The 21,550-nt window shown below is 40.1% G+C and overlaps 1 protein-coding gene across 6 annotated transcripts in view; it reads left to right on the top strand.

Annotated features, from left to right (window-relative positions):
• Positions 1–1,029: 1,029 nt before the first annotated feature.
• Chrm2 (cholinergic receptor muscarinic 2) overlaps positions 1,030–21,550 on the top strand; it is a 126,034-nt gene continuing 105,513 nt past the window's right edge. For 2 of the 6 annotated variants that reach the window (XM_058575727.1, XM_058575728.1), the window contains exons 1-4: positions 1,030–1,370; positions 1,633–1,784; positions 10,330–10,373; positions 10,527–10,616. The gene's annotated coding sequence lies outside the window, so the exon portion shown is untranslated. Of the gene's footprint in view, positions 1,371–1,632; positions 1,785–10,329; positions 10,374–10,428; positions 10,617–21,550 lie in introns of those variants that run through there. The other 4 variants (XM_046434034.2, XM_046434036.2, XM_046434035.2 and 1 more) reach the window with 3 other exon arrangements.

Consider the following 21,550-nt stretch of genomic DNA (forward strand, 5'->3'; position numbering starts at 1 on the left):
CCATCTATGTAGGTGTTTCATATGCATGTCTTCTCTCACTGATAAGATTAGAAGCGTCTAGAAAACAAGAACAGTGGCTACCACTATTCTGTGCCCTTTAACACCCAGCAAAACATGGACATCAATAATTAAACTGAATTCAATTGTAATATGTTAAATCATTAATTGCTCTTTGTCTGTTTTTGTGATCTGAAAGGTGATGTGTCCCTGTCTGTGTTATTCAATTTAAGGTTTCAACCACTTTTCATTTAATTTAAGTTGAATGAGAGAAAATGCAAACTACATGACACATCATGTATTAATATTAACTTCATATACAAAATATTTTCACAAAAGCAAGACTTGCTCTCAGCTATACTTTAGAAAAATCATATCATTGTACCTTTATCAGTTTGGTTAGTAACTAAAGATAATGGGTAAAATTTCTGGAAGGAACTTCTCATTAAAATAAATAAAAACCTAAGGCTAGTCCTAATACAAAAAAAGTTTGCATACTATTTTTTTTCATGGACATCATAAATTCACCAAAGCATCTTACACATTTTGTAGGCTACTTCTCATTAAATGAAAAAAAGGGGGGGGGGGAAGCATTTACCAATGTCCCAAAGAAATAACAATCTAAGTCAGCATGATTATATATTTACTACAAAGTACAGTACATTTATTCTAACATTTCCCCACCTGGAAAAACTGGGCTTAAGTATCTTCTGTAATCAACAAGCAACACTGCATTCGTCCCAAAATGCCATGTCACCTTTGTAGCAAAGTCAGACACTTGCTGGAATGGGACTTGGGAGTGGTGATGGTGATTGCAAAGGTTCTGATGTAGAAATTGCAGATGGAGAGCGGGGCTCTGGGGATGGACATGGAAAGAAGCAGAAAAGAGCCTGGAGAAAAGGCTGTCATATTTGCTTGGAAGAACCGCCAAATCAGAGAGCAGAGAAGATTTCATTGGAGGAGCTCCGTCAACGGCAACTAATCCTGTCATATTGAAAGCAAATTGTAAATGTTCTCTCCAGAAATTGTCCGTCCATTGCAGCTAATCGAACACAAACACATGAATACAGACACGCTCCTGCTGTACCCAAGCCGAAGACAGCCAGGCACAGAGACCTACTACAGTGAGCGCGCGCGCGCGCGCACACACACACACACACACACACACACACCAGCTTGCGGGGTTGGCCAGAGCCTTGGAGTCTCAGATTCCACTAGGAACTCGCCAGAGGGATTGGAATAAGTGTTGCTCTCCCCACACTAATTACTACTTCCCCAGGCACTTTAGTGAAGAAATGAATCCCGCCCAGCCCGCCGGCACATCCAGGTCTCGGTTCTATTTTGGTCTCCAGACTTATCTTCGTGAAGTCCAGGTTTGAAAGTCTCATTTGCTTCTTTTTTGGTGGTTTGGTGTGGAGGGTGGGGGCAGCATCAATTTAACTCCAGTCTAAATCGCGAACCTGTCCCACAGTGTCCAAGTGACTGGGACCGGTGTGGGGTGCGCGACTGTGCTTGCGCGCGCGCGCAAGCCCCGCAGCTCCTGCCAGAGCCTTTGGGTCCGTAGTCTCCCCGCCTCCCCCGCCCCACCCCTCCAGTGTCGCGGCGCCAACTAATCTTTGCCTTTTCTCTTTCAAGATCAAGGGAGAAAGCAAGGCGGAGGCTGGCTTTGGACTCTAAGCGGTGCGCAGCTCGCGCCGGAGTGGCCGACCCAGAACCCGCGAAGGGTTCCTCGCTCCAGCTAGCCAAATCGCAGCCAGGGGTGACCACAGGAGCTAAACCAACAGCAGGTAAGAGCGCCCTGCTACCCAATTCTCCGCTTGCCCACACCAGGGACCCTGGTGCCAGGGGTTTCCTCCCAATCTCCCTACCCTGTACACTGAGAGGTCGCGGTTTTCGGAGAAACGGAGGGGGGTCCCTGACACTTGCATATTTTCCAAAGGAAACTTTAGCCCCTGAGGCTTGGAGTTATGAGGGCAGCGATGGTCGGTCTAGAAAGAAGGGGGAAATGAGGCACAGCGCAGGGTGCGGGCGCGATTACGCGGGTCACGGAGACCGGAGGAATGTGGCGAAAGCAGCGTGGGAGACGCGCTGCCCCGCAGCATCACTCCTTAGAGCATGTCATTCTCTCCACTGTCACTGAACCTTCTCCCAGTCAACCCCTCAGCCCAGATGCCTTCATGGAAAAGACTAGGAGAGCTTTGCTTCTTCCGCCCTCAAGCTCCTTTCTGCTCGGGGTCTGACCACGTCGTCTGTGCGTTAGGGTGGAGGCCCTGCTGCTCTTCTCTCGGTGTTGTCCCTGACTCCGCCTTCGGAGCAGCCCCTTCAGCGCAGGAGAGAGGGTTGGCATTGCGGTCCCGGTGTATCAAGGCAAAGGGGCAGGTGAATAAGAATGGGGCACGGTTTCCAGGACAAAAGAGAAGGAAGCGTTCAGCCACCCAATCCAATTTGTGACAGGCGCACAAGGTTGGCGGCCCGCCGCCACTGTAAGACAGGGTCCCAGCTCCGAACTGGTGAGGTGCAAGATAGTGCCTGGGCTTTGCCACCCAACTCGCGGTGGGGACTGGATCAGCCGACAGGGCCATGAGGTCGTAGACAGGAAGCTGCGTGCCCTGAATGTTCCTCGCTGGACCTGGGCAATCCCCGCTAACTTGTAGCTTTCGGAACCCGCGAGGTGCGGACGGTCCAAGCGCAGTGGCGCGTAGAACACGTAGAAATTCCACCTGTGCTCTCTGCCCCGCGCCCCTGGTGTGACCCCCGTGGAGTAGGTGGAGGTTTGCCTAGCAGAGAGCTCCTGTAGTGAAATTCACCCAAGTTATTGACTCAGAGTGGGCACACACCCCGAGCTTCCGTGCTCCTTCAGCACCGCAAACCTTTCTCTACTTCCTGCAAGTAGCTGTCCTCGAGGCTGCTCTGAGCCATCAAATCATCCAAGGGAGGGTCGACCGACCCGCCAGTCCCTGTCTGTGATTCCAAGACTCTTGCATATATGGAAATATCCGCGGAGAGAATCGCTTGAGAGGAGGGAGGAGAGCAAAAAAATGGAGGTAAACGCTTAAGGCAAATAGAACTGCCCGCTGACATGTCACCCAAGCCGCCCTCTTGTGTCCTTATGTCAGTTCACAGCCATGGCATGTTTGTGACTGCAGCTATCCAGGGCTCCAAGTGCCCGCCCAGGAGCGGCGAGCCCTGCCAGAGAGTGGCGCCTCCCGGTCCTCAAGCTTGAAATGGAATCCCCCCACATTGACTTTCTTTTTCCATTACCTTCTGTTTTTTTTTTCTTTCTTTTCTTTTCCTTTTGTTTTGTTTTGTTTTTCTTGCTTTTTTCTTAGCATTGGGTGTCTAAGAGTACTTTGGCAGGCTTGTGGTGTGTCTGTCCCCTAGTACACTCAACCAGAGACAAAAGCACACGTCCCCATCCCCACGCTTTGTCTCATACACACCAGCGCTCTGTGCACAGTCTGGACAGCCCGGGGCATCTGTGGCCAGGGCACCGGCATGGGGAGGGGACCCGCACAGCAGAGGGGAGCCAGCTGACTCCAGAAGTAACTCTGGAACGACTAGAAAGGCCTGCAGTAAAACTATATTTGGATGGGGAGTGTGGAGGGGGAGGCTCTGGGAGGAACGACTCTGCGCTTCCCCTATGTAGAGCTTTGAGTGCTCCAGAGGCTGCTGTACCTCAGGCCTCTGTCCCTACTGCACAGGCCACTGGTTGTCCCCACAGAAGGCCACCGGACGGGGCAGCATCCTTACTCTAGCCTGCCCAGGGAAGTCCAATGACCTAGTGCTGGGGTGCGCCAGAACCTCTCTTCACTCTTTGCAATCCTGTGTCCCTGGATTGAAGAAGCTCTAAAAATAAAGCAGGTCATAAACTCCAGGTTAACTAATTCCGGATTGTAAGGCGAAGCCCTTCACATTGTACTTTGCTTTTAATGGGGATATGTGTATAAACAGTCATGATAAGGATATGGTAGAAGGTGTGCGTGTGTGTATAAAATAAGAATTTTCATTTTTAAGTAAATAATAGGGATGATGATACTAGGAACCAGTACAAACCAGTAACAATTAGGCATTAGGCATATGTGTATCATCATTGTTGGGGGATGATAACCAAGGCACTGATGATTGTAGAAGTAAAACCGCTTGATTTGGCCAAGAAACAGTTTCATGCTGGGAACTCCATTAGGCTGCAATTCAGAGAGTGGACTTTTGAGACTCTGGTCAAATGGATGGTAAAATTCTGTGCCAGCAATATCGCAGCTTTGCAGGCTGGGCAGTTAAGGTCTCAAGAAGTAACGCTAATGCCATAATAGTTTTCTATTATTATTAAGATTATTAATAGAGGTGCTTCAGTTGTGGAAATATGAAAGATAAGCAGCTTCCCATTTACTCTGTTTGCTTTACTGTACTAAATAACAGTTCCAACTACGCTTAAAAATAAGACTTATCCTTAAAAGATATAGGGACTCCAGCCAGGTTGGTTTGTTTGAAAGCTCTGTGAATGAGGTGAGCTGGGCTTGGTTGAAAGTCCTAGGACTCAAAATTCAGAGTAGAATGCCTGACAGATGCTTTGTCTTCTGATAAAAGCAAAAGGCAATGTTTGTTTATATACGTGTGCCTGAGGGTGCCTGGAGGGGAAATGGAATGAGAAAGTAAGTGGATTTGAATATCCCTATCATAGTTCAAGTACAAGCAAACTCAAAGAACATGTTTGCAGCTCTTAACTGACTTCAGAGACAGATGTGGAAGAAACCAGCAGTTCAAACCCAGGTAAAATTCCTTTTGGAATGATTTCCCAGATTCTCTCAATTTGGGAAGACAGAGATGGCTATCATTACATTAAAAACAACAACAGGCTGGGGATATAGCTCAGTTGGTAAAGTGATTGCATTGCATGCACAAGGCCCTGTTCAATCCCCAGGAAAAAAAGAAAAAAAAACAAAAAAACACCCAAACCCCCCCACCAACAACCAACAGACTACATTGCTCTAAATGTGATGTTGGCATCTTCCAGACAATCCCCAAAGTCAGACAGCTGTATATATGTCCACTAGGCAGTTTCCCAATTCCAATCCTCAGCAGCCAGCCCCCAGGACCAAGGGCACAAGAGGAATGGATGGGCAGTTTCAAAGGTAGGAAGAAAATAGCACAGTCACCAGCCTGCTGGCGGAGAGGGAAGACATGGAAGGTATAAATGGCACAACCATCAGTGGAGAATAAGCTGGCTAATTAGAAGTCACCCTCTGACCCTTGGCAATGAATAAAGTTAAAACAAGTACAAAGGAGGAGGAAGAAGAGAATACAGAATAGAATGAAAGAGAAAAGAGGAGGGAACAAACGGGAAATGGGGGAAGGAGAGCAAGAATCTGTGGGGGTGTGTGCTGTTTTTTCACAGTGCAGGGATCATCTTCTGTCCCTATGTTGGCCTTCTTTAGGTTATTGTGTGAAGACCCATTGTTTTAATATTTATTTTTTAGTTATAGGTGGAAACAATGTCTTTATTTTACTTTATGTGGTGCTGAGGATCTAGCCCAATGCCTCACACATGTTAGACAAGCGCTCTTCCTCTGAGCCACAACCCCAGCTCCCCCATACTTAATCTTAAAATTTCTTCCTTTTACTCAGCAACATAGAGATAGATAAACATTTTATTACACGGTTTGCTTGAAGGGCTGATCTTCTTCATTGAAACTGATACTGGAGTTGATCCATTATTTTATGATGTGGGGTCTCTGTCACACGCCTCCTTGTGTTGAACACTGTCAATATCTTCCTTGTGGCTATTAACAACTGGCTTTTGTTTCCTATCATCTGTTCCCATTCTGTTTCCCTTTGGCTCACTGAGAAAATGTTAGGACTCCTTTCATTAAGGATCATCAATTCAAGTGTGAGGACTACATCCCCAAGCTTCTCTGCATTCCCAAGCTTAACTGGGTTGTGTTGTGGTTTTGGTGGTGTTTGTTTTATGGGGGGATGGGAAACAGGTCATCTTTCATTGGGCAGGTATCTTCAGAGTATGTCATAAGTCTCTGGTACCATCCCAATCAGCTTACACGTATTATATTATGTGTTTTGTTAGTGCTCTATATTTCTTTATCTTCACAACTTAAGATAGTGCCAGGCACATCCTAGGGACTTATTTTATCTTTGTTCACTGAGTAAATAGATTATTTGATTTTTCTCATTTCATCATTGCAACAAAATATGAAGCAGCTGCTATTTTTCTGGTTTTGTAGGAGAGGAAACCAGCATTCAAAGGGTCCTAGATCATACAGCCTGTATGATGCAGCCCCTGCATGCAAACGCAAGCCTGTCAGACTCCAGTCTTCACTCCTGTACTGTGCTGATTGGTTGTCTATACATAGCTGTATCATTTGTTTCTCCCTATGTTTAGGGAATGCAAACTGTTGTATTCAGAGTTCAATGACGTTCTACCCATCTGTTTAATTCAACTTTGCATGTTCTTGTTGGATCCCCTAAACCCTAAGCAAAGAAGATTCAGTGCCAACAAGATTCTTAGTTGGCACAACATGCTTATTCTATTTAGTCAGTGATTGCCTCCGGCAGGGGAAAACAAAGGCACCCAAATTACCTGACATTTTGGCAGATGCCATTTCCACTTCTCAGCTATACTGAGATATTACTAAATGGATTTTGTTTTGTCTGAAGCAAAAAAAAAAAAAGAGGGATTTTGGTATCATCCAGTCGAACTCATGACAAGTGTTGAAGTGGACAAATAGAGTTTCCCAAGGTGACACAGCTAACCAAGAGCTTGGCAAGAACACCCACATGCCAGCTTCCAGTCTACTGCCTCTTCATTTGGCCATGCTGAATGAGCATCTCTTTCTTTTGGGGGCATTTAAAGTTCTGAACTTCAGTGGCTTCATTTACTTTTAATTATACATTCTTGTCCACCTTTACTTTGAAAGGCATAACATGACTTTGTGAATTGCTACTAACAAAAGATGAGGTGGGTTCCAGTTCGTTTGCCTCCTTCTACTCCTTATATATTTTTGTCTTACTTTATTTCATTTTCTTCTTTCGTTATTCACATGTTCAAGCTCCTTTTATACTATGACCTAAATATACAATCATCTTAACTGGTGCTGTTACCATGGTAATGTTTCATGGTAGATAAGGGTATACACTAAAAAACCAGTTTCTTTCATTAGTAATGGAATTCTTTCTCACCCCACCCCTTCCCCCTACAGTAAAGCTTTCGCTGACTGATGCCCTCTGGTGTTCAGTAACAGGAAGCACACTGATTTGGACAGGATAAGGACATTATTTTTAAAGCTTTGTGTGTGTCGGGGGTTGCCGGGTGGGGGGGTGCGGATTCCAATTTCAATTACAATTTGAAATGGACATAAGTAAGAAAGATTTTTAATTAATATAATTGAAGCAAGGAGATTACAATGAAGTATTTGTTTTTGCATTGTTTAGTGTTATGTACTGTGCAGCATTCTAGACAATTATTGCAAAGGGAGGGATATTTGTATCCTTTTATACCTAACATTGTGAAAATGTGTCTATGGGAGAAATAAGAGATTCCACTGAGATATCTTTTAGAGAACCCAATAGAATATTCTATATGTTTCAGTCTTTAAGACTTCAAAATGGAAGTCTTCTCTCTTTAGAATGGAAACCATTTTTCTTGCGGGAAATATTTGGAAGCTTTATTTTTTCTATGATTATATGAACAATATGAACTCTAATTTCAATTTCACATTATTTTTAATTACTAAAGATATAATGAACTGGAAATGAGGCAGATGTACTACCAACAGCTTTTCATTCTTCCTCACACCAAAGTCTATATTCCTCCAATCCAGTAAGTCTATCCCTGAGATCTCTATAGGATCTATCCCCTCCACTCCATCGGCACGTCTTTTCAGACCTTTAGCACCTCTCGCATGGACTATTACCAGAGCCATATGTTTCTAACTGGTCTCCTGCCCTTCTGTCTTTCTCTAGTACAATCTAGTCTCTCAATGCTAGAGTGACCTTTCTAAAATGCAAATCTGAAGATGTAATTTTCTTGGGAAAAACTTCAGGGTTTCTTGACTGTTTTGGATAAACCCTGATATAACTCTCTCAAGATCTGCCATAATTGAGTAAAGCTATTTGCCTGATGGATCTCACCCACCATTTCTTCATTCTTCAACTGCACAGGAGGGAATACTCATAAATAGCTATACGAGTATAATGATTGGTACATATGTCAAAATATTTCTTTTTATTCTCCACCTCTTCTCCTTCTTCTTTTTCATGTAACTTTGTGTGCTCACTGTATCAAAAAGCAATGATAAACTGCATTCTTGCTAATATATATATATATATATATATATATATATATATATATATAATCGGTATAATGATAATGTAGCTTTCTGGCATTTAATATACAAAGAAGTCTTTTGGAAAGTGAAAATGTGAGTTTCTTTTTTTATTTTAATGAGCTCTGGGGATTTGGGTGAATCATATTCCTGGATTAAACTAAATTATTCACAAAATACCAATTCTAGGCAACTTAGATGATTTTATCTGGTGCTGATAACAGATAATAACTAGAAGTTGTGAGGGATATAGAGGAGGTCTCAAGTGAAAGCAGAGGCCACATGTTTTACAAATGATAGCACTATTTATTTAAATGTATCAGCAGTAGGGAGAATTGACTTTTTTTAACATTTCACTGTCTTTTCCCCAATTTTTGTCACAGTTTATAATTCCATTAGTATTCATATTTCCCTTTTTTTTGTATCAGAGAAGGTATAAGCTTCTTCATGGGTTAAATACTAGTTTAAGGTCAGATTTCCAGCTCATGGAAAATGGAATAGCAACAACAAAACTGAAGACCTAAATCTTTCAGATAAATAAAAATAAATAATAAAAGCATGGCAACAGGGCAATGTTTTGAAGCTATCTGTATTTATTTGGCTCATAAAAGCAAGACCTCTCTTGCTACATATCCTTGAATGGTGACATCTTACAGGAATGAAGATTCTCCTTAACAGTCAATATTCATAGTAGTTTAAATGACAAGATTTTGAATTAGTGAAGTCCTCACTATCTTCTAAGAAGTCTTTAAAAAACAGATTAATTCACAGGTTAAGTAGCTAAAATACTTTATTGCTCTTGCAGAGATTATAAGTCAGCAAGTTGAAGATGACTCCCAGGAATCTAGATTTTTAACAAGCACCTGACATGATCGTGAAGTGGATAATCATATTTTACATAATTGTAGAATGAAAAATTGGAAGCTAAGGGGCATTGAGGAGGAAAACAGAAAGCTCAGCTCCATGTGGGTTCTCCATCCCCAGGTGCACCAAGGCCCAGAGAGAGAGAGTACTGAGTTGTGGCCGGAGACTCTTTGATTCCCTAGGCAGATTCTAGTGTCAGTGATGAATCACAGTTCAGGAGGGCAGCCATAAATAAAGATGCTTCTCTTCCATTTTCTATGGAACCTACATACCTATTTGTTTGACTGGAGCACAATGCCACCTGCATACCTTATGTTCTTAGTCCTAACCGCTTAAGAAATAAGTATGCCCTTTTCTTTTCTAAGACTTGATTCATCTTTTCTCTTTCACAGTCCTCTTCTTTGTGCATCTTCTCAGATCATAAATATCTTCATGACTTTGAAGCTCCTCTGTGTTCTCTTCTATACAACGTTCTGTCTAGATTTTCTGGGAGACCTAGTTGAATGGAGCATCTGGCCCTCTTCCTCCTTCTCTCTCTCAGCCTCAGATAGGGGAGGGACAGTGTATCTGAGACAACTGTATTAAAGGTGAAAAGGGATGCATTTGGCTGTTAGTATTGCAAAATGTTGGAGCACCATGATTAACCTGAATAACACATTGATATAATATCAAATCTCCTCTATGAATCAGAACATTGTAATAACTTTTCCTGATGTTATTGTTTACTCTTAATCATCAGGATGATTCTTCTGTTTTAATAAAAGAAAAGAAGCTTTTTCCTACCTCACCATCCATGCATGCCAATAAACAGGATGAAATTCTGTAGGAAGGCAAGCTTCTTGTTTCTTCATTATTTAATTAACTACTAAGGAACTCTTTACAAGGGTCAAGACGTGGAGCTAAAGAATTACCTGAAGGATAATTTCCCTCACTTTTCACAAAAGCTAAGCACAGAACAATTTGATCGATAGGAGAAATTAAATAAATTTCATACACAATTTCATGTTGTTGAACTTGTACCTTCCTCAGCACTGTTGACTGTGGGAAAAGTTTCTACCAAAACCAGCATGAAAACAGGGAAAGAGAGAAATTGCACTTAATTGTATTCTTTTGAGGACTTCTGGTTTTATTTTAGGGAGAAGATAAAGAGCAACCCTGGGGCCAAAGCATGTTTCCCAGGTAGGTCTGCTGCTTTCTTGCTTTATCCTCAAAATTACTTTTCTACCAGACTTTATCAGTGGAGTGTGCAGTTGTGTCTTCACATGTAAGTCGAAATATTAGAACTTTTCCTCTTTCTTTCTTTCTTTCTTTCTTTCTTTCTTTTGTCCTTAGTACTGAGTACGGAGATGCTGAAGGAAAGGAGAGTTCTGGCTGATGCAGGTTGAAGTTCTCTTGTCTCTGGCGAATAGGTGTCACTCAAAGGTAAACAAAGAGGCCCAAGTTTGCCTTTAGTTTAAAGGGAGCATGGATGGATATTTTGTGTGACTAGATATTTCCATATAAAGGGAAATTTCAGAATTTTGAACAAGATAATTTTCTGTGACAATAACAAGGACCAAAGAAAGACGAAATGGCATCTAAACTGTTTCTCATGTTGACAAAATTTAGGGTCATTGCCAATTCTTTACACATATTGCCCCTGTCCCTCCCACCCAGTCTTAGTGATGTTTGTTTATTTTGCTTCTGGAATCTGGACTTTGGGGCTCTTTCACAGTAAATATCAGGGTCTCAGTTTTAGAGTGAGTTTGTAACTTGGGCATCAGACCCACATCTAATGTTAAAAATCAGTTTTTAAATGGTATCGGTTTACTTTACTTATCACAAACAGCTTCTTTAAGAGAAGCTGTTTAATGTCATTATATTGTTTGATATTTAATTTTGATAAAGTCAAGGAAAAACAGGGAATTAAATGAAATGAAGGTAAGTGTCACTCTCCCTCAGTGTTCAGAGAAAGGAATTGGGAAAAGCAGAGTTTGTTTGGGAGGGATGTGTCTCAGGTGAGGTTTAAAACCACCGTCTTGGCCACAAACCTCCTGACAGAGTCCACTTTACAGACTTCACATTTGAAAGTTTGACAGGCTTCAGGGTCTCCTGGGAGCTCTTTCTGGGCATGGAGATGAGCCGAGTAGTCTCATATATATAGGATGTTTCTGTTGAATAGAAAACCACCAAGTGTGGGTAAAATGTTATTGTTTAATCTCTTTCTATTTCATATAGCTTTATTAGTTCTGTTGTTGTCTAAATTAATCTCTCTTACTTAATGCTAACCTCTGCATTGCAGACACACAAACAGAAGACTAAAGGACCTAATTGTTCTAAGGGTTAAACCATCAGCAGACAAATTCTGCCCCTGTTTACATGTCCATTGTCAACTCCATTTGTTTGTATACCCCAGGTCTCCTGAGAATCATTAGTGTCTATTGGTAAATGATAATACCAGCTAATTTTTTACAATTAATTGAAATTTCACACTCTTACACTTCAATATCAGTCAATATTTTTACATACTGACACTTTTAATCAAGGATTATCTTTCACAAGGGAGCTACAACCGGGCCCTAATTAATTAAAGTGATAATTGCTTCTCTCTCCCTCGCAGTTTGTTAGTTACATAACACATTCTGCAGGAAATTCACATCTTTAACATTCCTTTTTAAAATTTCCCCATTTTTAAAAAGATTCTTCAGCTTCTACCTCCTTAAGAATTTACTGAAAATTCAAATTATTTGATTTTTTTTTGTTTTAATTTTCTACCAGTGGTACAGAAAGGAGGTCATGTTTATTTTCCAGTGAGTTTCCACATTCAAACAAAATAAAATGACATCTTTCTATCATTGAAGTGTTCTGATTGAATCCCAAGAGTCATTTTCATAGAAGACAGAGTGGTAGTCAGTGTCTCCCACTTTGATGTTCTCTAGCTTCTTTTCGGTTCTTTACTACAGTGCAAGTTCCCACGGCCCATTTCTTCTGGGTGTTTTTCCGTATCCCAGTCCTCAGCTACTTAATTGGCCCTGCCTCTTTTTAGCTTTTTCAGTGTGCACGTAAGGTTTTCTTAAATTTTCCTGTCTGTGTTGGTCTCATCAATTTAGGAGACACCAAATCTAGATGCTGTCTATCATCGGCAGCCCTGCCCTCTTCTCCTTTAATAGATGTTGCTCTCACTCCCATCTTTTGGCACCTCTTGGTATCTGACATGCATTTTCAGAAATAACGGATGGCACTGCCAAATATATGAGCTGATTTCCCTAAGTCTGGGGAATCCAGAGCCTTGAAATCTCTGCACTATATATTGGTCAGATTTTCTAAAGGTCATTCCTGTTTGCTTCTTTTAATTAAATTAGTGCGACTTTTTCGTTTCCCTCGTAGCAAGCATTTGACCACATTCTAAAATTATTATTTCTCCCAAACTCATATGTTCTTACTTCACATTTCTAATACAATTGAAATGAGACTTGATACCTAGAGGTCAGTTATCTAATGTTCAAAAATTTCCCCTTCTATGTAATTATGGAAAGACATCTTTTTGCACTTTCTTTTTACAAAAATAGACTTAATTTTTTTTTTGGAGCAGTTTTAAATTTACAGAAAAATACAGTGAAAGACACAGACTTTCATAGACTGCCTGTTCCCATGCATGCAAAAGTGTCCCCTATGATCACTGTGCCCTAGTATATTTGTTCACAGTCCCTGAACCCACCTTGACATGTCATCACCCCTCAGAGCCCATTGTTTACTTGAGGGCTCATTCTTCCTGATTCTTTTTCTCTCTTTTTGGTTGGAGATGGAACTTCACCCCAGGCTGGTCTTCTGCCTTTAAGTGGTCCTCCTGCTTCAGCCTCATGAGTACCTGGCATGACAGGCGTATGCCACTGAGTCCACCTAGGGTTCACTCTTGGTGTTGTACATTGTATGCATTTGAACAATGTATAATGGCATTTGTTTATCCACATGATGATGTGGATAAGTGTCTTTCCGCTTCCCTAACCCCTGACATCCCTTATTAAATCCTTTAACCTTCTCCACAGGTTAGTCTTCTCTAGAAAGTCTTAGATATCAGACTGGCTTCTTGCACTTAGTAATAAACATTTAAGTCTGTTCTGTGTCTTTTCACGGCTTCAAGGTTCATCTCTTTTTAGAAATGAATAATATTATTTTTTTTTATCAGTAACGGGTTTCCCTTGTTCCTTGAGGGTATATTTTAGCTGTATATTAGAAAAATGTATTTCATTTCAGCATGCATATTATTTCATTCTTGTACTAGATTTTCCTCTAATCTTTAATTTCCATGTTCTTAAATTCTGTAACGTTCCAAAAATAATCACATAACTGGTGTCCTGAATATTTTAATTCTATCTCTTCTTCCTCTTCCTTTAATATACCCTCTGCCTAATTCAGTACTTAGAGGGAGCACTCTCATTTGGAATTACATAGTGTTCATTAAACTAGCTTTATTTACTCATGAGGATGTTGTTGTTATTGTTGTTTTTATAAGTTTTTAGAGTAATTCAGGCAATAAAATTCTTTACCTTTGTGTTGAAGGATTTAAATGGTCTGTTTACCCAATTTGGGCAAACTGTTCTGCTCCCTTGAATCTAAATTCAAGAGGAGGGGAGGAGAGGATGTCAGGGAGCTGTTTCTTTTCCATTTCTCCTCCTCAGTTGATCTCCCAAGACTCAGCAGTCATGGTCATGATGAGGCCAGGTTAAAAATGCTGGCGACCTAGAGGCCAAGACCATTGCATGAAACAGCACACTGACCCCTAAATGAGAACACTTTACCAACAGCAGATAGGGAACTCTGCTTTCTATTTGAGAAGTAAGCGAAATCCTACTAGGTCACTTAGTGTCCCCTGGGGTGTGCCCTTTTCTCTTCCCTCTACCTTTAGGAAATTGATGTTATTTAGTGTGTTGATCTAGTCATCCCAGCTGTTTAGACACGGGGTATGCACAGGATAGCTAATGATACCCCCTATTTAACTTGACTTTAACATCTTCACTTGGGCCTGTTCTTTATCTTACACACATACTTGATATTTCAGCTCCTTCACACAGCAAAGTTCTCCTGATATACTCTGATTTCATTAGGAGAAGCCTATATCATGAGAGCTGGATTTCAATGTCATTTATTTTTCTTTCTCTCCTTTTATTTCTCCTTCCCATTTTCTTTTTCTTTCTTCTTTTCAGTTTTGAATCTTATTCTTGGCACAATAAACATTATTTAATGATGATTTTAAATGGTGTTCTGCTAACAGTTTCAAGTTTCCTACTATTCCAAACTACTTCTGTTCATTTCCTAAGTTGATGTTTTCTGAAATAATTCAAAGAAACTCTTTCTAGGTAAAATTTACCTTTCAGAATTAATCTTTCCTTCTGACACATTTTCTCACTTTTGAAAGCATCACTGCATCTAAACTTCAGCAGAGTTTCCTCAGGCTGCTTATGTAGCGTTATTCTGGTTAAACTGAATCCGATTAATCTCAAGCACATGAACTTCCAAAGACAGCAAACTCTAATTTTTATATATAACATATATTGAAAGAAATCTAGCCAGAAACTAATCACATATGATTTAAATAGATCTTTCCACATATTAGGGATAAATTTACTACATTTTCTCTTCTTACTTGACCCTATCTAAGAGATATGTGACAAAAGATGAAAAGAAATTTACATTATGAAACTACGTACCATTCTGAATAACTTTCCATGTGTAGCCTTAAGAATAAAACCTGGAGTATGGATTTATTTGTACTTTTATTTACTCATTCACTCAGTATTTTCTGAACATTTTCTTCCTAACAGTGTGTTTGTGTCCCACCTTGTCCTTTCTGCTGGGGATGCTTGCTATCTTCCTATCACTAGGGAAGAGAAGGCCCACTAACTCCTGCAAACACAGATTTAACACTACTTGATAATAGCACTACTGCTATCTCATAGCTATGGTGGACCTGTGCTCCCTTGCAGGGTGACTTCCATTGGCCACCACTTTTTAGGAGCTTAGAGAGAGAAGGTTTCAACAACCCCTTTCCCAGGCTACTTCAAAGAGAATTTGATCACTGTTAGTTCATCTTTTCCCTCTGCCCTCACAGTCTCAATGGTTTAGTGGAGTGTTCATCATTGTATTGTTTGAGACCTCTGCTCTACACCTAAGGAGATGTTGACCAAGAAACAGTGGTGAGTTGTCAGGAAGGTTACCATGATTCAAGGTGATAGAGTCAGGAGCTGAGCCTGAACATCCTGATTCCTAACCTTAATTTCATCATCCACCATGACTAAGCTAATCTTAGAATTTAATTCCTCCTGACCAAGACCTGATTCTATAAATCCTCCTTATTTTTTCTCATTTTTTCTGGGATTTTTTATTCTTTTTCCAACTCTTATGTTTTTTTTTTCCCACTGATATTTCATCAAGGTATTCCATGATTTAGAACTAATATTTTTTTTAGAAAAGCTGGGATTCAAAACTAAGAGATTTTCAAAACTTCAGTGACAGCTTTGAAATGGTGCTGATCCCTTGGAACATGTGTGAGCCACTAAACCATCCCTGGTTCAGCAAGCAAAACTCTATGGTTTTGGAGATATCATGTAGTCATTTTTTTGTTATTGATTTACATGTAAATAATTAGAGTTTTTATTAATCATTATAGTATTTGGACCAATAATTTAAAAAATAATATTGGTGCTAAAAAAAAACAAACCATAAGAACTTTTAGTTCACTTTAGTTTCATGAAATCAAGAATAATTGAAAACCACACAATATACTTGTTCCCTGTAGATGTATTACTGTTTCAGAAATCCTAAGGAAGGATAATAGACTAACTCTTATAAAACTACATCAAATTCAAGTTCTTTCTTCTACTTTCTCATTTCAAAAATTGTTAGGAAGCTGTTATCACTTCTACTGGCCCATTTGTAAAAATTGTCCATGCACTGTCTTTGCAGTGAGCAAAGGAGACAAACTGGAATGCAGTATTTTGATGTCACCTCTCTTAATTCTTTCAATGTATGTTTTCTTTCGAATAGCAGATGATTTCTTCCATGAGTCCTGTAACCATACATATAATTAGTTTTGCCATTAATCTTTTCAAAATGAAATGTTTGTATTTTGGGTCATCTTTTTGCTTTGCTTTTGATCTGGGGAATGGGAAAGGAGAAGCAGTTGGTGATGAGTTGAAGATCTGGTGGTGTCTGAGACACTGAGTATTTCATGGTTCATAGACATTCACAGTGAGGTGATAGATGGCTCTCCCAGCCCCTGTCACTTACCCTGGGAACGTGATGTGCTTCTGGGGAATGTTGGGAAGGCACTTGTAAAGCTATTTTAAGAGGCGTGTGGAACTGTGAGAGGATAGGGAAGTATGGGAGAATATGCCAGAAACCTTGTTTGTAAATACTGTATTCTCTTTAAGGGCTACTCTGTAGCAAAACCAAAAGGGAAAGCTTGCCAGGAAGTAAAGCTGCTTATCTTGACTCACTAGGAGAGAATTCCACACTCAATGAAGCCTGAAAATTAAAATTGAAACATTTCAACGAATGACAGGAAATTTGTTTTTCTGTTTATTTGTTTTCTGTGTTTCTTACATGAGCTCCCAACTTATATACTGGCTTGTGACATTAACAGGTACCAGTAATCCAACAGAAGACATATAGGACTTTGTTTTCAGAGAAACTGCATTTGAAGAGACTGAAAGTTAATTTGCTGCCATCTTTTTTAAGGAAAATGTTTCATTCATCTTAATATAAGTCCACAGGAAAGAGGATTTGGACAGGAATGGCAGTTCTTCCTTGGAAGATTGAGCCTCTTTAACAATGGAGCAAAAGAAACAAACATAACTCAAAGTTAACCTTTTTTTTTTTGTCTATGAAAGCACAAGGATCCAAAGACAATTGGGGTACAGCTTGCTTGCAAAGGGGAGCAGTCTGGGAAGCCCCCTCCAACTCCATCTCTACCTGGAAAAATAGCTTCCAATCCAGAGGTAGCTTATGTGAATATAAATAAGGAGGCTATCATCTATACTTAAACCTAAAAAGATTATCTTTCATGTCAGTACCATTTTCACTCATGTTGTTACTCTTCATTTTAAAGCTTATTTTCCTTTTTCTTGCTATATTCAGTCAGTCCATTAGAGTATGGAAAGCACAAGGTTTGTAAGGGATAGATATTTCTGCATTAGAAATATTTGGTTATTCACTTGTTCTCCAACATTTATCGCTGCAAAATTAGGTGCATCCAGGTACTCTTGCTAGACATCTAGAATTCAAGATGAGGCATAGTAATTCTATGCCTTATAGTCTATCCTAGAAGATAAGGAGAAAAATAAATGAAACATAATATATGGATGCTAGAGGGAACTACGAAATCACGGAGGAGAGGGTGGGACTAAGCCAGCTGAAGCTTGGTTTAATAAAGCAGTAAAGCGTGAGTAGGGTCTTACTGAATTGACAGGAAGCAAGAAGGACCTCTCAGAAGAGGGTGATGCATGGTGCCATAGCATAAGAATGGAACATTGCAAGTCCTGCACATTTTTATCACAGCCTAGGGTCATCAGGAGGAGAGCAGAACATTAGGATGGTCAGATCATAAGATAGTAAACAATTCCAAAGGTTTGGAGTTGCCCTGTCAGTTACTATGTGCAAACTCCTTCATCTAAAGGAAACATTTTACCTAAGTGATATGCCCTTCACTATTCTATTTCATTTGACACTCACCTAAGACAGTCATAGAAAATCTGAAAAGAATCATGACAGAGAGGATTAGTTAGACTGGTAAATAGCAACACCTAGCCTGATATCTGCCAACCGCACAGTGAAACACATGAAAACACAATGCAAGTTTTCTATTCCTATGATTTCACCACTCATAGCGTCAAATGATCTGACGTCAAGTGATCTGGCTAGATCACTGGGACCATTCCTATGTGTATCCTAAAACAAATGGCCAAGGTATTGAAGGAAGCAGAAAATGTATCCCATTGTTTCTGATCCCTTTGGAGAAGTAGGTGCACAGATAACTGCCTCTGATGCACTTTGAGGAATAATTTCAAAATTGAGAAGCAATGTGCCCTGACATCATGTGGTATGGATAAAGGGAACTTGCTTTACTTTGGTAGTTCTAATAAACGAATCTTGCCTCCCATTGTCCTGCAAGAATCCCTCCTCAATCAGGTGTCTCAGTTGGGTTTCAGAATACATGTCCACCATTCCATTCTTGTGCTATCCACTTGAAAAGTGATATTTGTGGGTTAAATATGGGTTAAAATAAGACTTCATTTTTTAAAAAGCTATAATTTGCTATGGAACAATACATTCATCTCCTCTTTTCATTTTTACAAAAAACCCAAAGGGTGGTAATAAAGAATTGAGGAAAATCAAAATTACTAACATCTCATGACTTGTCCAAGGTGACACAGCCTAGATGCAGTCTCATTGACACTGTCATTGACAGAAATTCCCTGAATGTATGACAAAATTAACTGGCCGCTCATCTGTGATAAATCCTGTAGATGAATTTTGGAGAAGTTAATTAAGAGTAATGACTCTGAGCTTTTCCCTTGAACCACCCCCCGCAAACTTTTCTCTAACCCCTCAAAAAAAAAATCAGAGAATTTCATGGTAAAATTCAAACCTCACTGACCCTGCCTCAAGGTAACTATTTTGCCTTCCCTCCTGAGGAGAAAGAGGGTCTACCTGAAGAGTAGAGAAAGTCTCTGGTGCTTGATCTCTGTGAAGCAATTCCCTTGTGGGAGATACATAAAGCATTTTGTTTTATTTTACTTGAAAATAACTTGTGATCTGATACATCCTGATTTACACTAGAAGAAGCAGATGTGGGGAGGAAATGTTCTTTGTCTTGGGAGTGTTTTGATGGCTACTCTTGATTTACAGAGACAACTCAAACTTGGGGATCTTTGGGACAGTCCACCAGACGCCTCTTTTCTCCAGGCCATGGTAAACTTTCCAGATCTTTCTTACTTGCTCTGGCTCTGTTAGGTGTGCTTCTTTATTCTACAGAATTTAAACAGAATTTTATCAATGAGCAGTCATTCCTCACAGATAAACATAGCGTCAAGTCATAGCTTTGTCTATGAGTCCCTTATATGAAACCTAAGAAAGGTCTTACTCTCTTAAAATAGAGAGAAGACAAATTACCCCTCTTCCCTCTGCTTCGGCTATCAGTACACATCCCAGTCCCTGCTCTTTTCTGCATGGGGGAATAAGATTTGGGAAATTTCCTGGATCAATCCGTTCTTCAGCCTAAAGTGAGCAGTTGACCTGTGATGTTGGGAGTTGTGAGAATTCATTGAGAAATGTTATAGCAGTTTTCCAGAATATAATTATGTATATGAGTAGCAATAACATTTTTCAACTCAAATAATCTGCATTCGACATTGCACATAAAAGGTCTCTGGGGTAGGGAATGAATTTTGAGAAATGAGATATTAGCATTTCCTGCTCAGACTCTGTTGACAATAACTATGCTACAGTTTCCTTTTATTTAGCATGGGTTATGACTTCTTTTATTTCCTCCAGCAGGAAAATCTCAAGAAAGGTTATTCTTGTTTAAAAAAAAAAATGGCTCAGAAATTGCAAAGGAATGTTGATATGCCAATATCAATTGAAAGTAATTATTTATTAAAAAAACAACTATTCAGTCTTATAACCCAGTTTGCAGTGTCCCCATTTCCTTCAAAATTATTGTTCTCCAATATGAATGCAATACTCCATATTGAAGGAGAGATGTTTTATGTTGGTGTGAGAGGTGGCATGGTCAGCTTTCAATGAGTGGCTTTCAGTGTTCTGGGGGCATGTACAAAAGATTTCAAGCTCCTGTTGAGCTGAGGAAGAGAACAACCCTCTTATATTTCTTAACATTTATGACTTTCACATTTTTGTATCTGTTTTGTCTTGATAATCATGGAAGATAAGGATTAAGACTGATTTCCAGGTGAGGGACAAGAGTAATTAAGAATTTGCCCAATCTCACCTCCAACTCAGTTTTCCCAACTCAAATGAGGAACAGTTCTCCAATAAAGAGCGAGTTTCAGGCCAACACTCATCCTGAAGCCTCCTCATTTCTATGATGGACTGTATTATTATCTGTACCTCTTACTTTGAGGTTTTTCATGGATAAAAGACATTGAAAACATTTTTTAATAACTACGTGCTACATGCATGAAGCATACTACAACTGTAATTGCTACTTACAGTGATTCAGCTTTGGATGAAACCTCTGGTGATGTTTATTTGGTTTGTTTAGATAATAGCACCATTATAAGGATGCCATTTTCTCTGTGTTGATTACATTTTAAAATTATGTTCCTTGTCTTGTTAGACATACTCCTTCCTGGTAGACCCAGAGACATTTCACAAATATAAGACATGGGCAGGAGGTCATGGCTTCCTTCCCATTTAACCAAGATTGTCAATGAAGAATAAAACCATCTCCTTGCTGTAGAGGAACTTGCCACGCCCAGCCGTTCCTAATTGTTTTCTGCTCATGTCCAGCATGAACTTTACAATTAATGTTTCTGTATCTTTTCTAACTCAGGGTTGTAGGTTAAAGTTATTTCCAAATTATCAAAGAAATCTCTTCAAAACTGAGATAACATGCTCCTAATCTTGAAGAGAATTAAGAAATGTCTAGTTTGCATTTAAATATGATTTTTGGTAAGTGCTGACTTATATCTTGCTGATAAGGGTTAGAAAGGAGGCAACTGAAATGTGATCTAGGGAAAGGTGTGGGCACAGGGCGTCAGAACCATGATGTCTCCTTGACAGTGCTTCATGTCACTACTCTGACACGGGAACATGCTTCTGTGTGTGTGCGGCTAAGAATAACCAATATATTGATCAGGTATTCTGGGGATAACAAAATGTCTGGACAAAGAGTATTCTGTGACCGTTGGCTACATTTCAAATTAAGTAGTTTTCCTTTGCAGAATCCCCAAAGAATGCCAGTGCTCAAAAGAAAATTGCCATGTTCTGCAGTTGTGAGAACTTGTGACTCAGAGGCAGAAAGATCATGAATAGAAACAGTCTGTTTACCGGGGTGTTCTAAGGAGAAGCCCCAGAAGGCTGCCTTCATTCTGGTAGCCAGAAACCACAGGTTCTGCTCCGGTGAGTAACAGAACTGTATGGTGGTGGCTTCTGGCCCCCAAAAGAAGCCGGGTCACTACCCCAGCTCTATGCACATGAGGGAGGCTCTGACCCCTGGTTTTATGCAAAGACAGTTTAGAGCAATTAAAACTGCCCTTTACTGAGTACATATTAAAATACCACTGTGCTGTGGGTGTGTGTGCATATCCTCAAAGTAGCCCTTCCTCTGCATTTGTCCCCACTCTGTCTCCTTACCTCTC

The sequence above is a fragment of the Marmota monax genome, unplaced genomic scaffold, assembly GCF_021218885.2.
Source record: "Marmota monax isolate L192 unplaced genomic scaffold, Marmota_monax_Labrador192_F-V1.1 WCK01_AAM20220418_F8-fsc00122, whole genome shotgun sequence".
NCBI lineage: Eukaryota > Metazoa > Chordata > Mammalia > Rodentia > Sciuridae > Marmota > Marmota monax.